The sequence below is a fragment of the Lonchura striata genome, chromosome 4, assembly GCF_046129695.1.
Source record: "Lonchura striata isolate bLonStr1 chromosome 4, bLonStr1.mat, whole genome shotgun sequence".
In the NCBI taxonomy this organism is placed as follows: Eukaryota; Metazoa; Chordata; class Aves; order Passeriformes; family Estrildidae; genus Lonchura; species Lonchura striata.
The window spans coordinates 35,021,612-35,032,437 of record NC_134606.1 but is presented as its reverse complement, the minus strand read 5'-3'; positions in this window follow the sequence as shown (position 1 = coordinate 35,032,437).

Genomic DNA, 10,826 nt, shown 5'->3' with positions numbered 1-10,826 from the left:
AGAAACTTTTAGACAAAGTACATGATGTGACTGCATGCTGGAGGGAGTATGGCCATAGCATAAGTGCAGAGGGACATGTCTGTATTCTACTCACCTCTTACTCTCTTGCAGAGAAACAGTATTTGTTGTAATAATTCCTAAACATCCCACTCTAATCAGGATGGTTTTCTGTTGCCTGTGGTTTTTTAAATCACTGTAGCCAAAAAAAAGTTGGGATAGCAACAGCACCCAGAATTATTTACATCAGATATTTTCCTTTAAAAAAAAAAAAAAAAAAAAAAAAAAAAAAAAGGAGTAAAAAACCCAGCATTATTCTTCCTCATGCACAAGGGCACAAGAATTCACTTTATTTTGCATCTTCTCCTTCTTGGCAGTCCTTAAGAAAGTGCAGGGCAATGCTTGTGCTGCAGTAAAGAAAACTTGCAGGTGCAGCTGTGTTTTCCTTTCAGGGATTCAGACTGTGAAAGTAACTTCTTTCTTTCTCTTGCTCACAATGGGTGTGCTTTGTTCTTAGAAATAAATGTTGTCCAGTTTACAGAGTAAGAATGTTGTTTTCTTTTTTCCAGAGGCTAGCTGTGAGGCCTGTCCAGTGACGTCAATAGTTCTGTCTTCAAAAGCTCTTCCATGGTGGAACGGTGTCTTCTGATAGCTCCCCTCTGCCATGGGCACGGAGGGGCTGGAAAGGGGGAGGCATTCAAGTGGGAGCAGTTTTTTCATTGACAGAAGTGCTTTGCTGTGTGACTGACAAAAGCCATATATATCTTTTTCACTTTTGCAACACGGCATAGTTTAAAATAATATGTTCTGCACTTCGTTTTCATGCACTGAATAGTATGTATGGGTGAGCTACAGTCAGTTATTGTAGAAAGTAGGCAAGGCACATAAAAAGAGGAAAATATTTTTGGTATGTTGTGTCCTGCATCAAAATTCTAGTGTGTGTGTGTATGCACACATGTTTTACTGCTGAATTATCTGGATTTTTACTTTTTTTTGAAAGTGGATGGGTTTTCATCCAATGGTTTTCTTGCAGGGAGGGTAAAGTAAGACATGAACTCTTGCCAAAGACATCTTGATGGACAAGAGTTGGAGGTACTGAAATTAAACCAACTAATAATTCCACTATTACTATATACTAATAAACCAATTAAGTCCATTATTTTTGTTTGAAGAAGATTATTATATATTGTAACTGCTATACTATGACTATTTCTTTATTAAATATCACTTTTGTAATAAAAAGTTATATAACTGGTCCTAAGTAACATGAAATCTAATAATAGCAATACTTGTATCTGTACCAAGGTTAAAAAAAAAAAAAGAAAACTAAAAACTTACCAGTAGAAAATTGTGATTTGTTGTGCCTCATCCTGTGAGTTATTGTATGCTGGTTTTATTATAAAAAATTGCGTAGTTTGGATGATGGGCTGACTAAGCTCACTCAAGAAAAATCAAAGGCAAAAACAGCTCCCTCTGGCTCAGGAAGTCACCAAGTTTCAAGTTATCTGGGGAATGGTGGAGTATTCAGGGAAAATATGCTTTATTTATTTACTTTTTTCAGTCATTTTGTTCATTTTGAGAAAAAATAATTTAGTATTTGATGAGATGTTCCTTTGGCCTGTGACTTTTTTTCTCATGAACTTGGAAAGGAAAGTCAGGTAAATCAACAAGGAGTTCTGGGTTTTTTGTCTACAGCCTGAAGCTGTCTGCTTTTGCAAGTTTAATAGAAAATGTTATGACTCTGGAAGTAACAATAGAGCACTTTTATTATGGCATGTTGAAAAAAGTGGATGAATAAACAGTTGTGTAGACTGTGTGCTCTTGTGAATGTTTGGGTCCGTATTTGAAGTGGAAAATACGGTCTCAGATAGTTGCTTGCAATAAATCTAGTCCCAGTAAATCAGTGCTCTGAGTGACACATAATTCAAAATTAGAGCAGCTGGAAGCCAGCATGGACTGCTTCCTGACTTTTGCTGAGTAAAGATATCTGGTTTTGTACCCTCCTCTTTTTCTCACACAAAACTTTTCATTTTTGTCTTTATTTATTAAGTTAAATAATGTTGTAGGGTTATTTGTCAGTAGCAATCCTAGAGAAAAAAGTGAAAAATTAAGCAATATTGAATAATTTCTGTAGAAAACCAAAATAGTTTACTTCCCCATTTTTAAAATAATCCTACACTTTTTTTTCATACCAACCCTTTGGAAGGCTTTTCACTTTCTGGCACCAGATGTGTGTTCAAAGCAACTGTGTTTTGTATTACAGTCCTGCACTGAAATATCCTGATGTTAAAGAATATTTTCCCTTTCCCATAGATGCCAGCCAAGATGTGCTGGCAGTAGAAGAACTATTATTATGTGAAAATTATCAGCTATTGTGTGCTTCATAGATGTTATTCCTGCCTGATAATAACTTCTTTCTGCAAGTGTGTGGCAATTGAGGAATCATTCATGTGCCTGATCTAGCTCAGAGAGCTCTGCTAAAGGCTTGTGTGACTCCAGCTCTATACTGACCCTAATAACAGCAAGAAAGTTACCATTTGTGCAATTCAGAGTTTGAATGGGATGGCATTAGGTGCAAGTGTCTGTCTTCCAATTGGGACGGTAAGGTAGCTTGCAAGCAGCTGTGGGAGAAGATTAAGACATGGACCTACATCACTAGATCTTGAGAAGCATGAAACAAATGCCTACTGCATCAGTTGTTTTGTAATAGTGGTATTCCAGTATCCTCTCACAAAGATATTTGTTCAGATGATGCATATATGTTTTCTGCCCTCTATTTTTCCAACAAATGGGTGGTATTTTCTTTAAAAAGGCAAAAAATACAGTACAAACTGGATAGGGCTAAGATAATCATATAAGTTATATAAATTATCGCCTATACAGAGAAATGGCAAATAATGACAAATTCCTTCTATAGGAATGACTGAGCTGTTTCTGATAAGAGGTTAAGGGATAATTAAGTAAATCTAGGTGAGAGAGAATCACAGAAGAAATCCAGTGAGGCTGAGATGCTTCCTTTCCATTAAGAAGGGAACAGAGTGGGAGAGTACATTTAGCTACCTCCAGCTGAAGATGAATGAAATGCACATTCTGCTGCCATGGTATAATTAAATTACTTGATTTTTTTTTTTAATTTTTACTTTGAGTGCTCCATAAAAGCAAGCCAGATTTTTCTGTCCAAGTCTACTTTGAAATCAAAATGTCTTGGTTATACAGTATACCCTAACATTCTTATTTCTATTTGGATGTAATTTTGTCATACCTGTTCCTGCCCAAATTAAAAAAAGAAAAAAGTGTCTATTTGTATGCTTTAAGCAAACTGATGTTTCTAGTGCTAAACAGAAATGGTATAGCCTAATCCCCTAAATTGGTACTTACAAAATTGATAGGTAATGATTGAAGAAAGTAAAATCCATTTCTTTGTTTGCTTCTTGATAATTGTGGGGAAAGACCTACAGAAAAGGAATAAGTGACTCTCATGCTGGACTTCTAGAACAAAAAAGGGTGAAATAATGGAATTCTGTTTTGTTGTAGTTCACTGGGGTCTTGCTACTGACCTCGTCTGAGCCTCACTCCCATTTCCTGTGGGTTGCATCCCATGCCAGGAGGAAAATTGAAGCTGTTCAGCAGAAAGTGTTATATAACTTAATGTTTTTGATGTATCTAAATTATGTGAGAGGACCTGGAGTTAGCTGCAGAAACTTAAGGACAGCTAAAACCTTTGTGCTGACCTGAGAATGGAGGCCTGTTTGCACTTATGGCTTGGTATTTTAATTGTTACAGCTCTGTGTTTTTTGAAGCCTGGTAGGAAATATTGTGAGTTTGTTCTAGTGTGTATTTCAGTAGTCATCCTTGCTGGTAAGGAAATTTACAGCTCTATTTGATATGTTTAGTTGTATCAAATTTATCTAATTCAAAACCTTCTCATGAAAGAAAAGCAACGGCATCTAGCGATTATGCAGTTCTGTATTCATTGCCTAAAGTTTCAAGGCTGATAAAAAGTTACTTAATTTTTAAAGATTCTCAACTCTAAAAAAAAAGAAAGCATATTTTAGTTATCATGGATATGAAGTTTTTGCATGGCCATGGTTATGGTTTCTGGTTGTGATGAAAGCACTGATGTGTTCTGTGGCTGTCTGTACATTAGTCCTTTCTGTTAGCTTGGCTAGGTTGTTGTGTCCTTCCTGATGCTGTCTGCCTTCTCAGCTTGATGTAGGACCTGCTCAGTTTTCTGTCAGGAGCCAGCTGTGCTTGCACATGTTCTCTGTTATATTTAGGAAACAGGAAGAAACCTGACACACTGTTGATCAGAAATGGTTGCTCATATTGTTAAGTACCCAAAACTAGTTTATTTTCAATATATATTTTTCTGAAAAATCTGAGTTATATTGAAAAATTGTTTCATTTTTTCAAGAAAACATAATTTTAAATTTTATTGACTGTGATAGAACTGTGCTTTTCTTGCTTTAACAAAGCCAAGGTTCTTTCCGTAAACCTGTTATACATTGAAGAATGAGTTAGATCTTACCAGAATGGCATTATTGCTGGTTTCAGCTTGCTCAGGGGCTTTCAGATTTCAATGCCTGTTACACAGTCACCATGTTTTCCCCCTTCATTCTGCATATGTATTTGGTCACTGCTTTGAAATGAAAGACCATGAAGAATAAACTCTCTCTGACATCTACAGAAGGTAGTAGTTGTAACTCATTATAGAGGTTACTGGTGTGACAGGAGGTTTGTGTTGTGCCTTCTTTTCCTGCTGCCAGTCATTTACTTTTTATGGGCTTTAAATTTTAAAATAAAAATGATTGTACATTATAAGCATTTCCTCTGCTGAAATATACAAATGTCATTGGAAACAAAGTAAGCTAATCCTATGGCTGATTTAAATTAAACATTCCACTGGAGTAGCTTTATGTTAGGACTTGATTCATTTGCATCACAGCTTTTAACTGCCATTATAACTAATTTTCCTATTAACAAGACCCAAATGACAGGTCCTAGGCCAGCCTTCGGAAAACGCCTGAGATGAGCTTAACTAAATGTGTTAACTTTAGAAGAGATATTTTTCTTAGGTGACCTTATTCTTGTAGGTGTATCAATAGTGAAACAGTTTTTGAAAGAACTTGTAACTAAATTTCAAACAATGTGTGAGGTCCCCCTTTAGCCCAATAGTCTATGACTGATTCTATGAATATTCAGACAAACATACTGTCAAGCCTATTTTCTAAACTCATTATTTTTTATTTCTTGTTGTAGTTAAATACAAGTTTTGTCCATTCTTAGTATTTGTGTGAGGTCTCATGGGAGGGAATTAATTTTCTTCATGCAGCCCATATGGTTCTGTGTTCCAGATTGTGACAAAAACTGTGCTGCTGTCACTGATCTTTTTGCTATCGCTTATTCATGCACAAAGTGAAAAGGATTTCTCTGCTTCTCACCTTGTCCCCACAGGAGGGAGGTTGAGGATGGGCAAGAAACTGGGAGGGGGCAGCACTGGGACAGCTGATTTGAACAGGCCAAAGAGCTATTCCATGCCTTATAACATCATGATCAGCAATAAAGTTGGGAGCAGATGGCTCTCCCAAGGTAACCTTAGGTGTAGGACTGGCTGGACAGCAGGTCTGCTTGTGGGAGGTGGTGAGTAATTGCCCTTGCATCACTTGGGGTTTTTTTATTAACTTTTGTTTTTCTTTAATTTTTAAACTGTCTTTATCTTCACCCATGAGTTTTTCTCACTTTTCTTCTTCTAACTCTCTCCCCATCCCACTGGAGTGAGTAATCAAACAACTGGATGAGAGTTCAACTGCTGGCTGGGGTCAACCCACCACAGCATATGTCAATTAAAAGCTTCTGCATTCTGTTTTTGTAAGGATGCTAGAATTTTGATGTTACATTGTAGCTTAAAATTTATAGATTTATGATCTTTGTACAGAGGGAGAAAGACCCCAAGTGTAGAAATTAATGTAAGCCTTCTTTTCTTGTGCCAAATCTGAAATCCCTTGATATGGGAAATTTCCTTATGTGGGCAGACAGAAGTAGTGTCAGCTGCAAAAATATTGAAAGCTTTTGAACAAACTGGTGATCTTCCCAGAAACTTCACTATGTTTAGGTGAAAATTGTTGTTTCCCAATGGAAATATACATAGGGTATACTTTATTTCTTATTTAATGAATATACATACACATAAGCCAAGATTAATTCTGTCAGTTGGTTTGGATTTAGTGTAAAACAAACATGGGTACCAAAACAATCATAGTGACTGTGCATTCACATTATGTGAAGTTAATTCAAACTCTTTCAAACTTTGGAGCAAAGTAATCTTGAATGAGACGTGTTTAAATACTAATCCAAATTTATTCTTGTTTCTTGATATCTCTGCTGCAGTGTTAGAGGAAAATGTAATTTAATAAGAAAAATAGGCCACTGTAGAGGGGGACCTCCAGAGAATTCAGGTTATAGCAGAACCTTCTGAACTGCAGTATGTATATCTTTAAACGTAAAGAAGTGTGGCAATTTAAGAGTGTCAGCTATTAATGCTGGTAGTTGTTGCAAATGTAACCGCTGCTGCTACTACTGGAATAGTTTTATCAACTTCTGAATGGGTATTTAAGATTACAAAATACATTAATTAAAGACTGCTGGACAAATTATATGGTAAAGAGATCTATGAGGACAAGAGGCATTAAAACCAAAGAGACAAAAGATAACATTCCAGAAACATAAAACTGATTAGTGGGGCTTAGGCTATGTTTCTGTAAGTAACTTACTGGAGGGTTCTCAGAAAAAGCAAAAAAACTTGTAAAAATTAAAGACAAAAGAAATTGTTGCAGCTGTCAAAAAAAAAAAAAAAAATCAGAGGTGGTGTGCTTATTTGCTTATTCTCCAGCTTTTACTGTTGGCAAAAGAAAATTGACATAGTCAATGGAATAATTTCACCTATGATAAATGTGCATCAGACAATGCTTCAGATGTGGCTCATGTAACTGTTACACTTCCGTTTTTTCATTGTGCACACTTGTCTGCAGGCACACTGTTCAGCTGGGATCAGGCACCTGAAGCACATTAAAAAATTAGCTAAAATAAAATACCTTTCCTTTCCAGTGACTGGGAGAAGGAAATTTCCAGGTAGTTTTCTTTTTTCCTTTTAAAGTACCTACTGTTCTTCTAAGGATAGAGGAACTAAAAGGTATCTGTTAAAGGAATATAATTATAATTTCTTTTCTGGCATGATCTATAGCTGTAGCTCAAAACCTTATATAACAAAAGGAGGGTTTTGTAGCATGGCAAAACTTAGATTATATTAAGCATGAAGATACAAAGTACTTGGACTTCACTGGTTTAGTAATGGTATCAATATGCTGACTTATTTTTCTCTTGCTCTCCTTTCTGTCTTTCTGATGCTGGTCATTTCTATAATAATCTGAGCCATGTCAACTGTTGTCTGAGACTGTGATTTGGTACTTTTTATTTCTGCCATTATCTTGGTCACTTCTTTAAGAAAAATGTTATCAATGTTTGTCTTCTGTTATTTTCTATATTATTATATATTTTCTTATTCAATACCAAAAAAGTGAAAGAAAAATATTTGAGTGCAAATGTTTATATGCTCCAACTGAAGTAAATGTGCATTGCTTTGGTTGTTGAAGTTTGCAGTTTTGGTTCTTAATAAATATTTTCTGATATAGAATCACTTTTGCAATTCTGAGATTTAATAGAAATTTCCCCCAGAAGATTAGTTTCTGCAGGTTGCATCCAATCTCATTTTTTTATTCCCATCTCTGCTTGTTCTTGGCTGTGTTCTGCCCCTTACCCTAAAGTAGGTCCTTTTAACCAGATAATTTAATGGTTATGTGTCAAAGGCCAGTTGCACTAGTCATGGTGGTAAAGATGAAGAAGCAGCAAGACAAATGAATGGGTGAGAACTTGTCACATTTGATTACTTAGAGAGGTACCTAGCCACTGAAAGAACTTGTTTATGTATTAGCACTAGAAAGAGAGAAATTCTGGGAAAACTATAAGCAAAGAAATTATGTTTAACAAAATTGAAGAAGGAGAAAATCCAAATAATTTGCAGATAGAATAGGGATATACTCAGAAATTGTGAAAACAGAAGATTTTTATAACTAAAAGCAGGAAGTATGTGTGTTCCTATAGTTTAGTGCTAGAAATTAGGGAAATCTTACAGTAGTCTTTAAATGTGCTACATTTGCAGGTCTGAGGTACTAGTCGAACAAGAGCTCTCTTCATATGGTCTATAAGTTTACATCCATCTACATATTTTATGTATGAAATATTTAATGTGCTGTATTGGGTCTCGTGATACACCTAGTGCTAACTAACGTAATGCTATTTATTAAAAAATGTATTAATTCTTACTGCATCGGCCTTAGTTATTTGTTCATGGGCAAAAATGTCTGAATTTATTGTCTCTTGGCATATAAATGGATATTAATATACTAAGATCAAGATTATGGTAAAACAGAGTAGATTTTTGTATATTAAAAAATAAGGTCTTCATCCTGTCTATTTTTTTTCCAGTTTAGGGAACACATTCTGGAACACAGAGGAATTTTCAAGGTTTAGCGACTGGAATACAAAGCTCACTTGACAAATGTACGTTATGTTGAAAAAAATTTCTTTGAGTTTCAGAGCCTAAACTCAGCTCAACTGATAAGAAAAAATTCCTGAATTTTTCTGATAGAAATGTTGGGTTGTCTCCCCCAATCTTCTCACACAAAAGTTTAGAAGCATGCAAAATTCCATACAGTGAAGCATATGTAACATAACACAAATCACTCCCACAGGTTTGAGAAAAAAGTTCCCTGGCATTTGTATGTAATTTAACACTGTGCATCCTCTTTTGCATTTTTTTTCCCTACTAGATAAACCCAGTAGAATAGAGTTTTATCTAAGTAATAAAAGAAAACAACTTAACTTTATAAAATCCTATCATAATATACCCATACAACGTACGGATTGTATTTGAAGGAAAATGGATACTTCCCAAGGTTTATAAATATACTTTTTGCCTGCTTCATGTATTTTCTTAAGTCAGATGCAGCCTCTCATTATGTTTAAGTGGATGCACAGAGTGTAATAGACCTTCCCCAGGTTCTAACCTGCAGGTGTCATGGTGCAGTGGTGAGGACAGTAGGGCTTCATTTTCACTTGTGTTGCCTTGTTGACAGATTAGCCAGAGCTTGTCATGGGTTAGGTGCCAAGTGATGTCTTTTGAATCTGATTCCAAAGAAAACAGCAGGCTGTCCAGTTGATGAAAGCTTTGAAATGGTTCTTTCTGGTTGTTAGAAATAATAAACGACTGAAACTAAGCCATAAAAATATACACACTGTTGTGTGTAGTGTAATTTAAATTTTGTGTGGATCACGTGAAATAGATGGATATATAATATGTTTATTTCATTAAAAAATTTCTCCAACAACATTAACATTAATATTTTTAATCGTATAATATTATGTGCAGGTACTTGAGGAGGAAGGTATATCTCAGAACTGCATAAAGGTGGTAGCTAAGGAAGCTGTTTTCATCAGGGTTTCTTTGTTGGCTTTTGATTGTGAATGAGCAGAGGTTCATAGCCCCCTTGCCTTTACCCAAGGCCTGGCTTTTCCTTAAGGGTACTCCAGAATTCCAAGCTGACCCTTCAAAGTGAAGTCCTGGCAGGAGCTCGGGACAACAAATCTTTGAAAGCATTGGCTTATCTGAGTCAAAGAGAAGTGGTAAATGATTCTTTTTTATTCTTGGTTTTTTTTTCCCTCTGCTGGGTCATCAGACAAGTGAGTTTTGCAACTTTTGGTAGTACATTATGTATTACTGGCCAAAATAGCATAAGCAATTTAAAAATGGAAGCCAAAGATAAATTAGGCTGCAGGAATATAAAGACAATTGGTTTAATGGTAGTTAGTTTCCCTTCTGAAAATATTGGTAAACTGTTTTAGAAATGTATATGATGATGTAAAACATCACAGCTCTGTGAGCTATAAGAGCTTGGATAAGCTGCTGCCTTTATAACTCCTACTGATAAAAACTATTACATATTTCTCCCAATGTTTTGGCACAAAATTCTTTATTCACAATCAAACATGAGTTTGCAAATTTCAGATTAAGAGCAGAGCAATTCAGGCAAACTGAGATAAAATAATCTTGACTACGTGTGAGCCTTCTTAACAGGAGGGGGTACAGATTGCTTACTGCTGAAAACAGCTGCAGGTAGGCTAATGCTTAGATAAATGAGGAAATAATAGGAAGTGATAGATGAGGAGGTTTGTAGTGGGCACTGTATTTTTCGTTAACAAGCCCTGGTGTTCTTATTTGGCAATAAGATTACTCAGAACGGAAGTAGCAATATTTATCACTTGAATGAGAAGTGAACCTGAAAGTGCGAGTTTCAACAACTGTGTAAAGAGACCACTAATGTTTCATTTTCTCCAGTACATTTCCTTTTAGTATAATTTCATCAAATTCTTAAATGGGTGGTTATAGTTTAAGTTTAGTCTTGCTACTGTTCTGTGAGATTTAGGGTTTTTTTTATCCTTATGAAAATTTTGACTAATATAATGAAAAGAACAGAGAATTTGGAGCTGTGTTTTGTAAATTGAATCAATAGTGGTATCTTCTGGATGAACTTTTAGGACTATGTGTATCATTCAAAGTTTATTTCTAAATTAATATATTTTAATTTTTTTAAAGTTGATGTTGCATTAAAGTAGAGCTTTCAGTTCAAAGCTGCAATTAATTTTCAGCATTAATCTGCCTCTCTTGTTATTAACATATACTCAAAAAATGAAACACTTGAAACAAGTTGAGAGAG